The sequence below is a fragment of the Platalea leucorodia genome (genome assembly GCF_965183815.1).
Source record: "Platalea leucorodia genome assembly, chromosome: 1".
NCBI lineage: Eukaryota > Metazoa > Chordata > Aves > Pelecaniformes > Threskiornithidae > Platalea > Platalea leucorodia.
Window position 1 is genome coordinate 63335834 of NC_138823.1, and position 22544 is coordinate 63358377.

Here is a 22544-nt window from a genome sequence, read left to right on the forward strand (position 1 = left end):
TAGACATTTCTAGAAAACAATGGAACTCATTAATTTTGGATATACAGTTTAGGATTGCACCCTAGAAGTGGCCATTTCTTTCCCTTGACTATAAAAAGAGTCACTAGTGATGACCGAAGTCTTGAGGATCAGCTGAATTCTGCTGAAATATTTTCACATTTTGATATAAAGCAAGTATTAAATTTTTTTCCAACAGGATATTCACAGTTTCCAGTGTTTGTCCCATCCTACTACAAAGAATGGAAATGTCAAAACATTCTGCAACATGAAATATCTTTATTTCACTTGTCACTACTTATTAATAACAGAGGAACCTCAGATATCTCTATCTAGTGTCTGAAGTATGAGGTACTGTCACCTGAGTTTAAAGACCATTATGAGACTTCTGGATAGAAAATCACTAGAAGTCATGTCAGCTACTAAAGCAGTACATATGTACTGTGTTAAATTGCCCAGCATTCTTACTGAAGCCTACCGCAATATATTAACCCTTCTTCATGCTTCAAGCAACAGACAACGAGCACAAGGTAGGCATAATTCATGCGAAACCTTCAGCTACAGAAAATTATGTAAGGTAACTTTTCATCCCACTACAGCAGTGAAGAAATAGTTTAATTTTGCCTAATAAACCCTCCTGTGCCTCTTTTTTTCCTGTTATGACCTTTTCTTAACTGTTCTCTTCATACCTTTCTTAGAACAAAATGCCACATTCACATTTGAGAATGCTATTTTGTTTCTGAATCTATCCCCCATATACTAACAACTTGTAGATTTATTTTGATGCAGTTCTGTGTCAGATCACAAAAATCTTTTTACATTTTTATAGTTATGTTACAAAAATAAAATTATTTCTCGGGTTCAAATGTAGTATATAAACAATCTTCGCATATTCAAGCACAATATGAGCATTCTTCAAAAAAAGAGTAACTTACCTCTGTGCAATACCTGAAAATACATAATTACTTACAGAGGGAATAAGAGAGAAAGCTATACAGTCATGGATTATTACAGAAGTTTCTGTTACATATTGTACAACTGTGTTAGCCCTCAGTCTCCACTAAGGCATTAATTCCATTCCATGGACACCTTAAAATTCAGTTCTGTTCTGAGCCAGGGTGAAAAACAGGCTTGTTAAAATTCTCCATGAGAGGAAAACCCTGGAATCCTTGTACTCGGGTAGGTCCATGGTTTTGCTGAATCCAAAATCTCCAGAACTCCAGGGTTTCTGCTCCTGGCAGCAAACTTCTCCCTGACTATTGCAAGGTTTTGGATACTTGGATGCATGATACCAAACAACTTGATTTAGGACAGGAAGAACTCGGCACTTTTCCAAGCACATAAGGTGGAAGTAAACCAAATTTACCCTTTTTCCAGAGGAATTTTAGTAGACTATATTTGCTTCCTTTTTTTTTTTTTTTTTTTTTGATAAATCAAAGAAATTAAATGAAAATTGCCCAGACTTCTTCCATCAGGTCTTTCTCAAAAGAACCTCTGTACCATGGCTTCTGTCACATACCTGGCATGTTTCATAATCTTTTATACACCTTTACATGGTTTAACAAAGAAGTACCTATACGAGACATGAGACTTAAAAACCAGCACAAATTCATTCATAAGGCAATTAATCATAAAATCATAGAAATGTGGGCTGCAAGAGATGTCATTTAGTCCAATTTCCCACTCAAAGCAGGACTATCATCAACACATGACCAGTACTAAAAACAAACAACTCTTCATCTAAATCCTTCCTCAGTGTTAGAGATGTGAACCATATAAATCATAAAATCTAATAAGGCAGCTATCACGGACTTCCAGCTTTCCATGTGTCATACATCAGCAGCATTCTCGAACCAGTTTTTCTGGTTCTCTCAGGGACAACATACAAGGGCCACCATCAATCGCAAATATTAATTCCTTTCTAAAAATGCAAACATTACAGAATTTAGCATTAAAAAGTATATGAAAGATCATTTAAGGTATGTTTATATGCAGTATAAACTCTTATTAAAAATAATACAAGTGATGTTAAAGATTTTGTTGTGCTGTATTTATGTTTATTGTAAAGGTATTCTGTATTTCAGAAGGTGCAGTGGTTGCCATGGAAACTAATTTTTAGTCTATTGCAGAGTAAATAACTCTATAAATCTCACTTCATATCCAGTCCACAGGTATGATTTCCCTTTATTATTGGGATGGGAGAGAAGAGGATAATTTTTTTCCTCCCTAGGTATTTTTTTCTATGTAGTAGCTTTTCAGTTAGTCTAGCAGTGTCTTCTAGAGGAACAGAAGTAATTAAGAACAGAACAGAGGAATCCAGATCTTGCAGGAGTCCTTGTCTGAATTACTGAATGCTTCATGAACTTATGGAAAATCATTTATTTCTCAGAACGTCATTGCTTCCATAGGTAGAACACAAATAAAGGACTTGCTAAAGGTATTCCTCAATAGGTTGAGAAGCTAAGCTAATTATTTTTGTAAAATGATTCAAAATACTGCAATTAAAGGTGCCGTATAAGCTCAAAGTACTACTGTTGTTCTGAGTATTACTGCCATTTATTACTGAGCTGGGATCAGTGGAGTTCATTTCTATAGAAAAGAAAGTTATCAAGTGAATTTCACACTTCCTGGAATCTACACATCCCATATCACACACCAGTATTTTAATGCTTTCATAGAAAGAGACTGAGCTTTCATTCGTATGCAATTTTGTACTTAGTAAAAATGCACGTGGATGTTTATTCAACACCCCAAAGTGCTTGCTTTAGGAATGTAATTGATGGAATTGTACTAAGAACTCCATCTTTATTGTGTTACATCTTTATATGCTATTGTGTTATTATCTGTGCAACACTATATATATTATCTCTGTATCTAATAGAAAAACTATGTTTCTTTTGTGCTTAGATTTTTTTTTCCAGAACCTAGACTTTCCCATTACCCTTTGCAGTCTATCTTCTGCAACATCCATGCAGAGCTAGAAAGTAGAAATCCCTATTCTACCAATAGGTCTGAAGCACAGTGGAGCTAACAGATTCATCTAAAACTGTGAAGAAAACCTGTGCCAAGGCCAGAGAAGGAATCACAGCTCCAGAGCCTATCCCCACTGTTTAACTGGTTTTCATAGCAGGGCCTAACCACCATACTAATAGGGAAGCTGTCGAACACTGTCAGCTCTGGGTGCTGAACATAGACACGTCTGGCAATGTTACTTGTAGAGGTCACCACTGAGCCCATTCAAGACTTCTTACAATAAAAGCACAATTGAACTGTACTCTGAGGAAAGAGGTTGCTGTAAGGAAGTGAGGAGTAGCAGTGAAGGAGATCCTGATACCTGAAAGGGAAGGAGGAAGGGGGCCAGATGGAGAAGTCCCTGGAGAGTTGGTCCTGCTGCATTTGCCAGGAATAGGGGGGATACAGAGCAGGAAACACTGAGTTGTGCTGCTGGGAATGGATCCTTCACCAGCCCCAGCAGCACCTGTCTGTCTCCATCAAGTCCGCTGGCCTTTCCTAGTGCTCTGGCATAAGAAAGCAGGCAGAAGGGCCAAGGTCATTTTGCTGTCCCCAGGGTTCTCCTGCCTTGGAGAGCTATCCACCTTGGCCATGATGAGAGCCAGGCCAAGGTTAAAAACAGCAAAACTGCAGCCACAGCAATTTTATGCAGTTATATCAACATTGTTGTATGCAACATCTTTACTATAAATTTGATGCAAAGAAGAATTATCAAGTATCTGTTAATACCAGGAAGGCCTCCATAAGAAAACATGTGGGGGCATCACCACAAACAAAAATAGCTAGTAGATATAAAACTGTATTTTTTCAAAAGATTGCCCTGTCCCAGCTCAAATGGACATAGCAATGCCTCTAAATTCATCTTATTAGTGACACAGAAAAGATTTTCAAGTTTAGATTGCATGGGGACTTCTTTATTTTGACTGCTTTGCAGAGTTAGATCTGTCTCTCTCTTCTATCTGTTTCCATTTATTTCGTACTTAGGCAAAATCGCTTTTAATGTCAATGGGAGGCGGAAATGTTCAGACTTTATGCAGATCATCCATGCGCTTGAGTATAAGTGGTTTAACTGCTTCACTTCTGGCAGCCATGTTTCAAACAAAAGCAAGGTGAAAATGTCATTTTTGTGATATCTCCAGTGGCTGCATTGAATCACACTGCTCAGCTCAGTGTTTCCAAGCAATATCATCTTCCTTATACAGGATTTATGGACTTATTCAGGGATAATGGGGGAAAGGAAGATTACCTTAATCATGTTTTCTGACTTGCTATGTATTTATCCGTACATTAATTCTGTAGAAAGCACATTTCCTTTTCTGATGCCAGAGAAGTATTCCTCATGTACTTAATCTGAGAACTTGGGCATTCTGGGAATGTCTTATTTGTTTAGCCCTGAGGTTCTGAATGTTTTGGGTAAATAGCAAAGGAATCCAAACACATCATTTGGTTTCAAGGAAATAAAAGAAAGAAAACGTGCACACAAGGAGCCTTTATATATAAGTAATTTCTATTCTTGCAAGTCTTCAGACTAACATCGACATTTCAGAGCTTGCCAAACATATACACCCCTTGAGCAAACAAACTATCACACAACTGCAAAGCTGCTACAGCTGACCTCCATCAATAATCTGCACATTCTTAATGTGTCTCCTGTTTCTGGCTGTTTGTTGTCCTACTCCATCCTCTGCACTTTTCAAGAATTGAAGTATTTCATATTAACTATGTTATAAAGAATGTACATTTGTGAAGAAAGTATTGGACTGAATAATTTGGCTTCCAAAGCTTTACATAACTTGATATAGTGCAACTTAATCTAAATCACTCAAAAGAATATGAGCAAATTAAAGTGTATATTAAGACTCCCTAACTCCCTTCTTAAATTACAAGTCAGACCTAAAATAATCCAAAATCATGAGATTCATGGAAAGGTTTCTTTCATGCCCATCTTAAGACCTCAGAGGCCAGTAAAAATGCTGCTTAATTTGACAGATCATCACGTACATAACTTCAGTTACTCAAAAATTCATGCAAAAAAAGTCAAAATGAGTGAATTTCTTGACACATACAACAAAGTATAAAGTATAAAATGAAAAGTAGAATTACTACCAGATGGAGAAAACACTTATCTATCTAGCTCTATAAACTAATGAAATTTGATTGTGGCATGCACTCAGGCATCCAATATCCTGAAAACTTCTGTATAGTGCATACTAATTTTCACAAAATTTTTCTACTGACATGGGGGGAGAGATGAAGGCTCTTTTTCTTATCTTTTCCACTATTTGAAATACACTATTGTATTCAGTTTGCTGAATTAAAATCCAATATCATTTAATATTGTATCTGCACTGATTTTGTTTGGTTTTGTTTTTGTTTTTTAATTCAACGCTTAATATTGCAAAGCAATGTTAATTAATTGTGGTAAAATTCTCCACACACCTTTCATACAGTTTATTTACGAACAGTTGAAAAATTGTTCATGAAGCAGTTAAATAATAAGAATCTAGTTAATATTAACAATAGAACACAGTAGAACTTGATACGTACTCTTTACTGTAGGCAGCAGTTTTGTGGGAAGATAAACAAGGGCAAGAAGGCCATGGCTGAAGGAAAGGAAGTATTTACTGAGACAGGTAGTATTTACAGAATTTAGAGAGGTTTGTTTCAACTGCACTGCAATTGACACGCTTTTTATATAGTTTTTGTGGACTTCCCCAAAAGTCCATAAAACAATATAGTTTAAATTATGGGTCATTATTGTTTAATTTTGCACGTAGATAACCTGAATGTCTAAAGCATGTTTGCACTGGTTTTTGCTCAGGAAAATCTGATCAATGACATTGATTTTGAGGACACAATATGTCAGTGTTAAACTACCACCTCCTTCTTAATGCACACTTACAATGCACGTTAAATAAACCCAGAACACAATACCTCGCATAGCTTCATTGCCTCAATTAATCAAACAGCCCAATGTCTCTAATTAACATTAGAGTACTATCTGTTCTTAGGGAAGGGTAATATTCATTTTGAGCTGACTCACACATTTCAGACAGGAGCTCAGGCTTAATGCTGATCCACTAAAAACTCCTACTTCTCTCCAAGAGGAAGGAAGTCATGCCAATCAGCCACAGGTTCAAAAGCTCCACTTCAACTACAATTTCAAGTGTATATACACACGCATTACAAAGAAAATGGGAAAAAAGGTCAAAGTCAGACCATCCTTCAAATACAATATCCATTATATACAAATGTTAACATGCACAACTAAGATAAATGAGACTAGGGTCTTCTTTGTAGTCACAAAGATCTGTAAAGCAGGATAAATCTAATACAAAGTTATTTTCATAGAATCATAGAATCATTTAGGTTGGAAAAGACCTTTAAGATCATCAAGTCCAACTGTTAACCTAGCACTGCCAAGTCTACCACTAAACCATGTCCCTAAGCACTATATCTACCCATCTTTTAAATACATCCAGGGATGGAGACCAAATCACTTCCCTGGGCAGCCTGTTCCAGTGCCTGACTACCCTTTCAGTGAAGAAGTTTTTCCCAATATCCAACCTAAACCTGCCCCGGTGCAACCTGAGACCATTTCCTCTCGTCCTATGGCTTGTGACTTGGAAAAGAGACCAACCCTCACCTCGCTACAACCTCCTTTCACAGTTTTCTTCCAGCAGTGGATCAAGCACAGAGTTAGTGACTTTGTGTCCAGCCAGAAATATCCCAAATGTTCAGGGGTCTGCAACATATCTCTGTAAAATACACTATTGAAATTACAGTTGGTTCTTCAAGAAATCATTAATTATCTCCAGCAACCTGTTTTCCTCCTTCTGTGTGACCTCCCCTTATTCATTCCCCTTCAGACGTATGAAGCCAGAGCACTCCTCCATCTACCAAGTCCCATGCAGTCTTAAAACTTTGACCATGATCTTGCATAGACACCAGCTTCCTTGAACATTTAAGGCATAGTTTTGTCTGCTTCAAGTGTTTCAATGTTCCTACACTTTAATGTGTCACCAGAAAAAGCACATGGATTTCACTACATAGTTTAGGTTGGAGGATGAGGGTAGTAAATCTGTCAGATATGATTCTTATGTTATTTTGGTTTGGTTTATTTATTTTTATTTTTAATTGTGTATTGTCCTTGCTCAACTCAAACAGCAATTCTTATTCCTGTCCAGATTCAGACTTGGACATCCCCTCCCAGGGCCTGGTTCGCAGTCCCACACTTTCTAGTCTCATACGTTACTTTCATACCATGAGCTGACTGTTGATAGCTTGGCAGCAAACAACTGCCATTTTCAATGTATTTTGGCTGATGGAAAAAAAAAAGGGAATAAAAAAATATTTTTTGAGGAAGCAGCAGTAATATACAGTAGTTTGTAGGGAATCCAGAATGGATTTGTCCCTAAACACCAGAAACACAAGATCCTATAAAATGTTCCTGTCTGTGTGAAGCAAGAGGACACAACAGATAGAGAATTTTGTAAAACTGTTATATAAAGTCATGGTACTTAAATTCGAAGAGTAAACTATTAGTGTTACTATAAAGAGAAATAAAGTGTTTAGTGTTATTCAGAACTGACGGTGCAATTTTGTTCCTACTCATAACCACTTTTCTTTCATTTTTAGGTCTTGGTCACAGGGCATGATATCTTGTTTTGTCAAAAGTTTGCTTTTATCTTTTTACTAAAAGATTTGGTTTCCAATCAAATTTATAAATGCATTAACAAATAGCCTGGTCAACATTCATTGCATTGTGAATCAATCTGCTTCCGAAACACCAGCTGGTATTTTTTTTTTAAACCCTCAGCAAGAGGAAGATCTAAAAGCAAGCCTTACGGGAAATACTATTATTTTTGTTTGCACTGTGTCTGCAATTTATTCCTGAGACACATCCAAGACATGGGAAAAGAAACAGCATCTCAGAGAAAGATGGAATACTCAAAACTACAAAGACTTCTCTAGGGATGTCGTTCCTCTGGTCTACTGGTTTATAGACTTATGTACAGGACTGTCATTCTCCTAACTGAATTGATAGATTTTCCTTTTATACCAGAACACTGAACAGGGATAAAGAGTCAAGGCAATACTTATCTTTATTCCTTCATATATTCTGTTCTCTCTTAACAAACACATTTGAGAAGGAGAGTTCACCAAACCCCCAGATATAATCGTGCTAAAGCAGATTCACCTGGGAATCCATCTATTTATCATACACCACTTTTGTCACATTTATTTAAAGTGACAAAATTACACACAATATGGTACCACTGTGACATGCATCATTATTTTTTTAAATCCACTACTGATGCACTCTTCCGAAAGCTGGCACAAGGGAGGCAACTTACTTCTAAATGTTGATGTTATTCCTCCATAGCTGTGATAGTAGCAATTCCCCATTCTACATACCTTCCTGTTCATTAATAGCTTGTTGTATATTCCTTCCTTTTTCTTCCCCACTGCCCCACATTTACTAGAGCTTCAGTGGTTCTAGTTATTGATTTAGCCACGCAAGCTATAAAGTCCCAGTGCCCAGATGAAAATGTGATAACTGAATTGTTCTTTCCAGAAAAGCTACATAAATAACATATGAGAAAATAACCCAGGTTTGCCTGTAGTGCTGCTTTATCTGCCTATTTATCTACTTCCAGAACTCCAACTGTGATGCTTCTATATTAGATATAGGTAAAACATTTCAATCAAATGACTGAAACAGCAGGTATTTTTCATGACCTCTCTTCTATTTGGTCTGTATTTCCCTCTCATATGTGTGTCACTCACTAGGTCTCCAAAACACGTGGTCAAGTTTAGTCAGTTTATGGTATAAAACACGTTCCACCCCAGAAAGACTCTGACAGATCGTTGAAGGAATTTCTATGAATTTATATTCCCACTTACCTCAGTACTATAGTTCGATCACTTTTACCTGTATTAGTTGCTATCATACATGCTTATCTCATCTCAGTAGCTACAATATTCATGGGACACAGTACTGAACTGAACTACAAATACATCAATATTTAAAAGTGCTTGTAGAGTTTTTCCTGGATTCTTATTAGTCTGACTGGCAATTGTTAGGTGAATGATTAAGCCAGTGTTTTTTATGTTTTCTGTTTCCTCTAGCTGAAGATCTTACATTCTCATTCAATTGTCTTGTCTTAGAACTGTGTGACTGCTCTGAATAAAAGTCAGTTTTCTATGTTTGTGACTTTCTTGCAACAGATAATTAAATTATACTGTTGGGTTCCATTAGCATGAGCCAAAGGAATCCTGAGCTCAGTAGAATGGTGCATTCATTAAAGTCCTATTCATTTATGGTTTCTTTCTGAAGTCCGTGGACAAGCTGCACAGTTTATAATGAAATAAGTTATAGCACAATATGTTTTGACTTGACAGTAAGCCCCAACTTGAAAGCAACTGTAAAAGTGATATTCTGAGCCCTGTCTCATTGTAACCACACTATACTTTCTTTCTGGGAGACAATATAATCAGTCACCAGCTTCTTGGTGCATCTGATGCTGTGTTGTGTTAAGATAACCATGTACATTATGCATCTTTGCCTAAGTTTCCTCAGTAATGCAGAGACACCTTGTGATTATTAGCAAATTTGGAAGACATTTACCAGACAATTCACAGATTTCAATAGCCTAGTTAATGCCTACAAACATTGACGTTAACTGGCTTTTGCCTTTAGAATCAGTTGATAACTTTTAAACAGTGTAAGGCACACTAGTAAATAAACCAAATGGAATCACATTAGACTTGTCAAAATGAGGCCAACAGACAGCTGAAACTGTGGCTGTGATCTGCAGCAGCCTTTATCGTGTCAGGTCCACTCCTGTGGTCATCAGCAAAAATACTGCTTCCCTAATGACCTGATAGCATGTTTCAGTGCTTGTAATGGCAATTTTGGTTTCAGGTTGAATCCTAACTGACATTCTTAATTGTCTCTATGGTAGTGCTGATGTCCAGGAAATTGCAAGGTGCTTGTTTTCCTTATCTAGTCAAACCTGCAAAACCCTTCCCCAGCATCTTATATTGATAATGTTTGTACTTTTACCAAGTAATATCACAAGAGACTCTAAACTCTGTTTTGTGCTTCAAATGCCGTATCAAAGGAGCATGCCTGGCTTTTCAATGGTTACCACACTCCTTATTCACTGTAGTGAATAAGTCACAATCACACAGGAAGGATGACTTCTAATCCACTGACCTAGATGTAATTTCCATGTTCCTCAAAACTTCTACTGATCCTCATGCCACTTCACAGATGACTCAATGTCTCAACTTAAGTTCCAGAAATCTGTTAGTTTGTAGCAACTGCAGGGTTCTTTTAAAATAGAACTGTTAAAATGTTTGCCTATATTAACAACAAATTATAGACATTTAAAAAGCTATACATGCTTCTGGTCAGACACTTCAATGGTAGGTAGAAAACACTACCCAAAAGAACTTACTTCACAGATTGACTTCCATTGTTTTCCTTTGTATATAGATTTCCCCTTTTGTGATCTAAAGAATGTTCATCTACCTGGAATCAAACAATAATTTAGGTTGTAAAAGACAACTGGAGCTCATCTAGTCCAACCACCTAGTCATCTAGTCAAAGCAGGGTTAACTTCATATCTAGACCAGGTTTCTCACAGACTTCTTTAATCAGTCCTTGAAAATATCCAAGGACAGACAACTCACAGCCTCTCCAGGAAATCACAGAGCTCACCACTGAAATTAGAAATTCAGTCTAAGAAATAAGTTTGGCAAGAATATTGAGCGGATATGCTTCATTTAATTTTCTCAGTCAAAACCCTGTGATGGTCTTGGATGTATTTCCATACAGGAATAAATAAAATTTTGCCATAGGGTAACAAAGGGAAGATTTGGGAAGAGAAAGAAATGTTCACACATCACTGAAAATGAGCTCAGGTCAAAGATATTAAAGGTTATTAAATATACCACAACATATCCTCTGCCATAGCAGATAACCCAACCCACACAGGTGAAATGGGGACTGGGAAAGAACTATATTAGCAAAATAAGGTATGACTTACCTCTGCCTGTAAAGCAAGGTTACCCTATAGGGCACAACTGCTTTTAGTCATTCTTGAAAAATATGTGAAAGTATGACTGGAAAGAGAAAAGGACCATGAAACATAGAGTGAAGCAGTCAAAGCTATAGAAAATTTACAGGTGGTTGCATAATTATTTAGAGCTATTTTAAAGACTTTTTTTTTGTAGTCATTTTAGGTTAAGATAACAATCTTACAGTCAACCTGCTTTCTTCCACATCTTGTGTTGGGACTTGTCATGGATGAGTGGTTAGGCCACTTAAAGAATCACCGTCAAAGATATTTGTAAATAGTGATTTTAATAGAAATCTATAAAAATGTGATTTAACAAAGTTCTATGGCAAGGTTCACTCTATTACTTATTAAATGAATGGAATATATATATATATATATATATAAAGAGAAAGAAAGAGGAAATTGAGTTAGAAGAAGACACAAGGATGAAAAAAGGGCCCTCCCATTGAGCCATGAGGTTCAGAATGGACCTCCTTTCTTTCTAAACTCCTTCTCAGAGAGGAGCCTAGGTGCAGCTGGATCCAATCCTAGTCTCAGACTTGGTCAACTCTTCATGTCTAAGGATTATATATGTCTAACAGCAGTTTAAGGTTTGGTCACAGTTAAGAGAGAATCACAAGAATTTAGCAATAACTAATCATTGGTTAATTTAGCATCTACAAGATGATTAAATAGGATTTACTACAATATTTGTATCAATACACACACACACACAATAGGCCTAGTAATTTGTTGTGACTTTAGTGAAATACTCACAATATGCATATATAAAGGTACCTAATAAAAAAAAATTCCCCTTGAGTTCAGGGAAATATTCACATCAAATAATTAACTCAACAGGCAAAGGTTGAGTCTCAAGGAGTGAAAGGTGCCAGAGATCAGCCCACGTCCTGTTGTCAGGCCTCTATATGTAAAGGTACCCAGTAAAAATTCCCCTTGAGTTCAGTGAAATACTCACACGAAATTATTAACTCAACGGACGAAGGATGAGTCTTGAGGAGTGAAAGGTGCCGGAGATCAGCCCAGGTCCTGTCATCAGGCCTCTGTATGCAAACTTAGAAGTTAGCAGCTCTGAGAATCGTCCCACTTGGAGAGCTCAAAGGGTCTCACTTGGCACCGCTGTTTATAGGGTCGTGAAATGATTGACTTTAGGCGTCAGTAAATTTCCATCCTATTGTCACAGTCGGGGTTGGAAATTACTAAAGTTCTCAAATATTCCAGTGACACTGGTACAGACCGTCCTGAGCTACAGCCCGGATAATATATGCCCCAAGGCTGTTGGAGGCAGCTGATTATTCCTGGTTGAGACGTAAAATATGTTCCAAGATTGTCAGGGGGCAGCTGGCTCCCTGGTACAGACAGTGCTGCTCCCACCTTAGCCATGTAAGAGTTTCTGATATGGTCAAGGGACAATTAACTGCCAAACTTATTACACAAAGGCCAAGCTTTGACAGGAGTTACTGAGATTGTAAGGCAGTCCAGGAAGGCGGGGGGGGGGGGGGGGAGGGGGGTGCGGGTGGGACATGCACCACCACAGGACTGAATCATAGAATCATAGAATGGTTTGGGGTGGAAGGGACCTTTAAAGGTCATCTAGTCCATCCCCCCTGCAATTGGCAGGGACATCTACAACTAGATCAGGTTGCTCAGAGCCCCATCCAACCTGGCCTTGAAAGTTTCCAAGCATGGGGCATCTACCACCTCTCTGAGCAACCTGTTCCAGTGTTTCACCACCCTCATTGTAAAAAATTTCTTCCTTATATCTAGTCTGAATCTACCCTCTTTTAGTTTAAAACCATTATCCCTTGTCCTATCACTATTGGCCCTGCTGAAAAGTCTGTCCTCATCTTTCTTATAGGTCCCCTTTAAGTATTGAAAGGCCGCAATAAGGTCTCACTGCAGCCTTCTCTTCTCCAGGCTGAACAACCCCAGCTCTGTCAGCCTTTCTTCATAGCAGAGGTGTTCCAACCCTCTGAGCATTTTTGTGGCCCTCCTCTGGATCTGCTCCAACAGGTCCATGTCCTTCTTGTGCTGAGGACTCCAGAGATGAATGCAGTACTACCGGGCAGAATCACCTCCCTCAACCTGCAGAAGGGCAGAATCACCTCCCTCAACCTGCTGGCCATGCTTCTTTTGATGCAGCCCAGGATATGGTTGGCTCTCTGGGCTGTGAGAGCACATTGCCGGCTCATGTCCAGCTTTTTGTCTATCAGTACCCCCAAGTCCTTCTCAGCAGGGCTGCACTCAATCCATTCATCCCCCAGCCTGTATTGACACCAGGGATTGACCCGACCCAGGTGCAGGACCTTGCACATGTCCTTGTTAACCTCATGAGGTTCACACAGGCCCATTTCTCCAGCTTGTCTAGGTCCCTCTGGATGGCATCCCATCCCTCAGGCATGTCAACTGCCTCACTCAGCTTGATGTCATCTGCAAACTTATTGAAGATAAACTCAATTCCGCTGTTCATGTCATTGATGAAGATATTGAACAGCACTGGCCCCCGTACAGACCCCTGAATCTGTCAACAAGATCACACAACCTTTCACTCTCAGGCTCTCATCCAGAAATGTTCATTAGGCCAGTAATTATTAAAGTAATACCCACAGCTTTAGAGTCAAAATGATATTCTTTATCTACAAAAATGAGTGGCAGATAAAACTGCCCAACATTATACCAACCAATATAATTTGAAGTGTAGGGAGGGAAAGAAGATGCTTGTTCCCTCCTTCTACTATTTTACACTTTTTGCATCATCAGAACCATTCACTAGTGAAGTCTGATACAGTGATTCTCATTATATTGTAATGCCAATAAAAAACATCAGTTGATTCGGTAGCTAACAGCATAGAATTACCTTTCTACCTGTAAAGAACTTCTGTTTATAACAAAGGTTTAAGAGAAGTAAATGATTTCACCACTATGAAAAAAAAAAATAAAATTCTAATTTTCTCTTCTAATTTCCTTACAGTATTAGAGGAAAGTATTTATAACTCAGCAATATAGTTCTGCAGAATTAGAAGGAAAAAAGAGCTGTTGCCGCTGAACTTTAAGATCATACATCCAGCAAAAGCCTCTGCTTAAAAATGGCAAGTGGCATAAATGAGATAACAGATAAGGGTAGAATGAGTTGCAAATTTCTTTTCTAAATCTCTAAACGTAACTTGAATGGGTATGCCATTTCATTAATCAGAGAAAGTTATCTAATAACTTGTTTTCTAAATGATCTATAAAACAGATGTTTGACCACAGTATCTAAAAAACCAGAAAGCAGTCAGTGACTAGCACAAAATAGTATCAATTTGAACAGAATTCTTTATTTAGTTTGTCTTTAAGTCATCTGCAAAAGAAACTCATCTTTATGATAAATTTGTCTTGTAACATGGTTTCTTTTTATAAACAGGCATCTGTCTCCACTCTGGGGATCTAACTGGCTCATTGTGTTTATGACGTGCTGCCATGAAGGCAAAACAAGAGATGTGTAGCATTTTTTAACGATAATTAACAGGGAAATATTACCTATAAAGCTTTGCTAGGAATCTTAATTATGAGTTCTCTTGCATAACCTTCATAGACACCTTGCACAATATACTAAGCTGGGCATTTTAATGTTTTTACTTCCCTCTATCCTATCCAATTTCTGGATTTTGTTCATCTCAACCTCTTGGAAAAGCCACTGACCATTTTCAATTTATAAAAACATCTACAAAGGATACCAGAAAAGGGATAGATGCATTTTAATATCCTTAGATGAAGGAGAATACTTCAAAATTATTTTACTGGTTAAGAATTAATAAAGCTACACCACATTTAAAGGACAATGCAATTATCTGTATTACTTACTGGCTGAGTTAGACATCTTGCTGCATGTTTATTTCATTAAAAAGTTAAAAATATAGAATATAAGTAGTCCAAGCAAATTCACTTTTAACAACCTGAAATTACAGTGACAAAGAAAAATGAAACATATTTGAAATAACTTGAAATAGGGAAGAAAAATGTGATTGATTTATTACAAGAGAAAATAGCATGCATAAACCTAGGCAATGAAAGTGTTTATACACTTATGATGTACACATGAGAAATACTTGTATTATGTAGATTAGGTTTTATTGGAATTTAGAATAGGCTGATGCTATTTGGCTTGACTCTTACAACAATATAGGAGTGGAATAAGTTCTATGGCGTTTGTAAGATTTAAATTATTTTATTTTATTGTTCTCTTTAGAAGAAAAGCCTTTTAGAAAGGAAAAAGTTTATATTATTTATAACACTGGAGTAGATTGAGGCAGAAAATACATTTGAAAGAACTATGGAACAGTTTAAACAATATTGATGAATGAAAGGAAAATTTATTTTTGGCCCTTAATGATATTAATAAAGGTTGTGATACTACAAAAAACTTGTTTGGGTAGCCATGTGGAACAAAAGGTACAGTATTTACTACTTGAACCAAAGAGTGCTATATTTATCAATGAGGAATAAGCTATATAAAGAAGGAACTGCAAACAGCCTTACAGTAAATGCAAGACATTTGATTTATCAAGCATTTCATTTGCTCTGTCATTCATAAAGAGTGACAAATGAAAACTTTTTCAGTGGTTGTCTTCTGATTTGCTTCTCTTTCCTGTACCCTTAGTGCTCCAAGATTATTTGGTAATCCCCTGCCCCCCATTTCTGAATATCATAAGCAGAAGAAAATAACCTCTGCCCCAAATGGCCAGGCTGGAAAATGGGTATTATTCAATTTCCCGGGACCTCAGCTTCTCTGGCAAGGCTCTGATTACTTAGCCATGCTGGTCAGAGTTTACTTGGCACAACAGGGCATCTACTAGAGAAGATGTGTTTAAAGGAGGCCTAAAAGCAGAAAGGTTTCAGGAAGCCTGTCCCGTTTCCTGCCAGCATGCCAGCCAGGCTCAGAAGGACCCAAGGCAGGAGAGCCCATGAGTCCAGCCCAGGAAAAGAGGGCTTCAGAGCTACAAATCCTTGCAGACCCCAACAGCTGAAGCTCCCACCCTCCCTCGATGGTGGCTTGTCCACATAACCGTGACAGTAGCATCTTCCTGCTCTCCAAAGGGAGAAGAAAGAGAACAACAAACCTTGACAAATTTGATGATGGATTTAAAGTTAAAGTTAACGCTGACATCATCCAGTAGGTTATTTAAATTTTTATTGTTTATTCTGGAAGATTCCAGTAAGTGCTAACTGTTCACTAGTGTGTCTGAAAGACAGTCAAGCTAAAAAAAAACCTACCCATTGATTCTGACAGGCCTTTCCAGAACTCCAAAATATTACTGAAATATTTCTTTGGAAAGAGTTATTCTGAAAGCCAGAAGTTTAAGAGAACTTTTATATGTTAACAGTGAACAAAGGAAGAAGCTCTGAAAGGAGAAGGAGCAAATGGTGATCGGTTCTTTTTCAGTTAGATTAAACACATACCTTACTCTTCAGGAGTAAAAGCTCAAAATAATGAAGCTTATGATGACCCTAACAAAAAGGAAGCTTTTAAGACACCAAAGTCATAATGTAATCATCCCGTACTTCTATTTGTAAATTACCCACAATACTGTATAATTGATTTGCTTGGAAATCTACACATAATGAATGTTTCCCGGTACAGTGTTTAGCACCTTTTCTCTCATCAACATGTCAGGAATTTATGCAGGGAACATTTAATAATGATAAAAGTGATTCTTTGCATAATATTCCCATGCTACAAAGAGAGACCTCTGATATGACCCTCCTCTTCTCCCCCTTCTCCAGTATTTTGTATTCTCTTTTATCTCTTTTCTATTTTTCTCTGTGATCAGCACTTTATCTATCTGTCAGATCCCAGTTAGAGGCTGCAGAAAAAGTATTTTTTCTGAGTAGCAGACCGAAAATGACCAAGACCTTTCTCAACGAAGCACACGTTTAGATGCTGGAATCTATCAAACATTATCCTTGTCAGATTTGCTTGTCAGATATTATCCTTGTCAAATGTGTGCTCTCTCACAGAATTAATCCTCTGTAACTCACAAAAGAATTTAGTCCATAAAATTTGAACTGATTTCTCTCTTATTTAAAGGAAGAGGGAAAACATGGAAGAAATTCTCTACTGCTACCTAAGTTTTTTTATCAGTCATCTCTTCCCCCAATATTTCTGTCTATTACTACATCAGTTTTTGAAGAAAAAGATTCCTAGATTGCTGATTTAATCCATTTCATAGAGAGAAATGTGTGTGTTGTAGGGGTGTACTGGGCCTAGCTGGGACACAGTTAACTTTCTTCATAATAGCTTGTATGGTGCTGTTTTAGATTTATGACCAAAACAATACTGATAACATACGTTTAGTTATTGCTGAACAGTGTTTGCATGGCACCGAGGCCTTCTCTGTTTTAGTCTGTCCCCCACTCCCCGCAGTGAATAGATTGGAGGCTGCACAATAGGTTGCAAGGGGACACAACCAGGCAGATGACTCAAACTAACCAGAGATATTCCATGCCGTATAATGTCACGCTCAGGGTTAGGGAAGTTAGCTATCTTTTGCTTGGGAACTGGCTGGGCATTGGTCTACCCGTGGCAGGTGGTGAGTGATTGCCTTTTCATCACTTGTTGTGTTTTCTTTCTCTCTTTTTCCACTTATACTTCACTTATTATACTTTCCTTTTTTTTTTTTTTTTTTTTTTTTTTTTTTTAATCTCGACTCCTGGTTTTCCTTACTTTTACTCTTCCTTTCCTCTTCCCCTGTCCCACTGAGGGTGTGGGGGGAGTGAATGAGCATCTGTGTGGTGCTTAGCTGCCCAACCAGGTTAACTTACAGAAGGAGGGCAGGGGAATGAAGACTGCTGAGACTTGGTTCCCTCCATTTAAGGGTAAAGAAAAGGAATATATTGAAATGTATCATTAAATGAAACAGGTAACAACTATTTCAGTAATCCAGCCATGACTGACAGTTCCCATTTCAGTCCAGCCTGCAAAGGCACTTGTCTTTGCCTCATTGAACTGTGACTATCTGCCAGAAGTGCATTAAGGAATATCATTGACCCTATGGTCACATGCACTCTGTTCTTTTTTCTTTTATCTGCAGAAAAGAATTTAGCATGCAATGCAAATCAATCAAAATTAAGCATTTTAGTTGCTTAAATTTTGTTTGTTTTGTAAATGAGACAGTAGGGTAAGTGACAGCTACATGGGAAATTATGCTGTATCCTGAAGTCATTTTCATAACCAACAAGTATTTAAAGAGAACAGAACTTAAAATGGCAAAAATGATTCATATTTTTATTAATAAGGTGAATTAGCAGATGATATGTAGTCTTCCTGAGCTGTGTTCTATGAATACGTCAATACAATTCTTGCTATTCCAAATATCCTACTTTAGATGTGCAAAATTAATTTCTATAAGCAATCACCACCATTCACTTGACTTCTGCTCTTCTGATGAGATCCCCTACTAGTATCCTCTTCTCACACATTAATAACGGAGACAGGAGTTTCCACAAAAACTCCTCTCTTCTGTATACCTTGGACAATCAAACAAAAAACTCTTGCAGGAACTCTATTCAGTGAATTCTTTACAGCTGGACATCGCTATTTATGGAGATTTTTTTTAAACAGCTATTACTCAGTTTCTTCACTATCTTTATATTGGCAACTCTACAAGAAGCTGAAAATAGTAAACAAGTTGGATCATATCTGTTTTCACCAATGCTCAGTTTCTGGTACACAGCAGCTAACCACATAATTATTGTTCTGTTTTCACAAAGATCTTAAAACGCATTTATTTTGAAGTGTTCAATAGTAACAAATAATTTCTTCCCCCTCACACTCCTATCCCAGGGCATTAATTAATATATGGATATTAATTTGGATATATCAATAATATAAGATGTTAATTTGGATAATATATGGATATTAATACAGATATTAATATTTCTACAGAAAGCTAAACCACAACACAATACAAATGCAGTTGTCTTCATAAAACAAAAAAACAGAAAAAGAAAAAAGCTGAGGAAAAATCAGTGCCTTAACACCATGATCAGCACTTCCAGGATTAATGTTCATTTATAACAGATAGTTTTGCAAAAGCTTCAGTAAAAAAGAAAAAAAAAAAAAAATCAAAAAAGCCATCTTGCTCACTCTTAAGGAGCAGCTTGTAGGTCTCTTGAGACAGTGATGATATGGTCATTACATGCGGTAAAAGCACTATGTATGTATTTGATACAATATAAATAAAACATCACCTAACAGAGTTGCTTTTGAATTTAATCAACTATTTATATACCCCACCATCCCCTCGATATCAGAAGTATGCCTAGTAATATGACATCTGACTCAGCCTCATGGGAAAATATTTGATAGACCTGTTTTCTAGATTGTAACCCGAGTAAATAAACATCAGCAAAACCAGTAACATTCCTACTTCTCCCTGTTTTATTAATTTACTTCAGTTCCCTAGTCAAAAATCAAGATGAGTGAAGATTGCTGCATCTCACACAATTTTATGAGAAAAACCCTTTGGAGTATTTGCAGGAGATTCTTCAAGTACTGCCATAAGACAGTCAGTCAATAACACCCAGATACCTTCTGACAGTTTAGTCTTCCTTGTACTCTGCACTTCTCTGTGAAACCAAGAAACTAGTACCATGTTTTCTTCTAGTAAGAGCAATAGGATTTGCCTAAACAAATTAAATACTGATGGCTAGTCATTTTTCTTTTACATGTATTCACTTGACTATTTCTCATTCTCATTGCATTTCCAATTTACCGAGGATGAGGTTTTTAAAGCCTGTTTAGGAGTCCCAGAAAAGCATTCACAACCCAGAGAACTGCTGTAGTCACCTTAACCACTGTTCCAGCCCTTGACTTCCCATGGCTACTCAAACACGCTGCTCTTGTGCGCGTTGGTTACATAGTTTTAACGTAGCTGCTTGGTACCTCTCTCACCACAGAGCATCCTGTTTCACACTAAATTCCTCTGCACTCACTCATCCACATGGACTATGTCTGGTTTGGCAAATAGTCCAGTGTATTCGGAAGTGGGTCTGCAGAGGAAAACAGATGGCACTGAAGAATGAAAGTCTAGAATATGTATGTTTCAGGGTATACATGATTAGCTCTAGTCTGAGCCTTAGGCATTAGGCGTGCTTCTGAAATGCATATGCCAGATGATTTCATACAGAAGAAATGTAGTTTTTAGGAAATGTAGACCATTCCCTAAAGCAAACCAAAGCATGGATGTCTGGAAGTTAGCTTCAAAATTTCAGTCCTCATATGAACACTAATGAAGATGTACCCACAATATAAAGGTTAATTCACACTTCAGCTCCACTTCAGGGTGAATTAGATAGAACTCTGGCTAAAAGCAAATCTTAAAATGGATCATAAGAGGAAGGTTTCCAGGAGTCTGTCATTCTAACTCTACCAGGAAAATAAGCCCTTTGTCAGGGAAGGGGAAAAAAAAAACCAACAAAATAAAAGCAAGCAAAAAAAAAAAAAAAAACCAAACAAAAAAACCAAAACAAAAGCCCCACACAAATAAAAAGAGAAAACAAAACAAAACAAAACCAACAAGCAAACCCCCACACTTTTAACCAAGGATCCTTTCTGCTTTTCTAGCCTTGATATAAGGGACTGGAGCAAAGGATGAAAAGCTGCACTGAATATCCATGCTATGGAGAATAATGAGCTATTTGAAATATTCAGATAGCAAGGAAGAGTTTGATTATGCCTTGCATTCTCCATGTTTCTACCCATTAGTAATTAATTAAATTTCCATTGTCTTGCTATTTGGAAAGGTGGAAGAGGAGAAAGGAACAATGATATGCTGCCATTACATTTGTTAAAGTGTTAATTCACCCACTGCCACAATTTCCACTCCTATTTCTGAGATAAGGAAAGGATCACAGGACCTCATTGTTAATGATGACTGAAGGAGGGACAGAATCGCAGTTTTAACATGCTAGGAACAAGACAGAGGGTACAATCCAGAAAAATAGAGAAAAATACAAAAAGCCATTTTAAATCATAAACATTGTTAATACATATTTATAATATATATCAGTATAAGTAAACACTTAGCATATCAGTAAACACTTATTATATTAGCTCACTCATATCAGTAATTTCATAAATTCAGGAGAGTTACTGAAATCAAGTTTTGCATATAAGAAAGCGTTTGAAGAGTGTGGATTCCATGGAAGATTTAGGGCTATTATTTCCTCTCCCCTCAACTCTTATTTTCCTTTCCTTCTCTTCCTCTCTTTGAATAGTATTTCATTCTTTCAGATGCGTCAGGACTCTATTTTGTTTAAATAACCAATTCTCACATTGTTTTATCATGCGGATTAAGACAGAGGGCCAATAATTACATATACTGGAAGTGATCTAGGTCTGAAGAGGAATAGTCTCCAAAAGAAACTTTTATACTTACACTATACAAAGCAAATTCAGTTAATGAAGATATCAGTAGATAATATTTTTCATTAAAACAGGTCAGATGTTGATCATCAGGTCTCATACAGATCTGAAACTCCAAATTTTAATGGAGCATGTTGCCTTAAATGTCTCTAACAAAAAGGTACAATTATTGCAGTTATACACAGCCTCCCATTTTTCTTTTATTGCATTTTTATTAATACATGGACAGTTTATTCTGCATAGTCCTACTTATCAGTTCTGTTCTATATGATAGATATTTCATTACAAAATTAGCTAGAGTCTTCTTTCACTGAAGTGTCTCAGTTGATCTTTCTGAACTTCCTTTGCCTTGAGATTCGTATCAGAGGATCTACCTGCCCTTCCTTTCCAAGTGATAGTTGACTAAGAGAAAAGAATTTTTAAATATTTTTTTATAAATATATAAATATTGAGAGAGAGAAAGAGATATCTCCTTGCTCATCTGAACAGCACAGGGACATTAGTACGCAAATAGGATTAGCCTCCTAAATAATGGAATTTGAAGACCTAGTCTGGTCAGAGTTCACACAGTTAATTTTTACCTGCAACCTCAGAGGTAAAGCAGCTTAATTTTTAATTTATTTGGGGGGAAAAAAAAAAAAAAGTCTGAAGGAGCTTTGTCCCTTTGATTTGATTTTTAAGAAACACAAATAACCACAAGTAGCAGAGTGGTTTCATGCTGGTTTTGTCTAACTACTCCTGGCTGGGAAAGCAACAGTGATCCAACATGCTGATCAAAACAGAGGTATACCATTTAAGTTTAAAGAGTAAAAGAATTCTTGAATTTGTCTTATTTATATTTCACAAAAGTGTTTACCAAAGTGTTCTTTGAATGCATTACTTCCAATCAAGTTTTGCCTTCTAATATCAAATGCTTTGCTGAGCAGACAATTTCAGATGTTAGGCAGAACTTGATGGTATGTCGCGTGCATTTACAGAATAATGGATTAGTCACTTATCAATGACCAGCCTCATTCATGTTCATTTGATGTTGAGTTAAA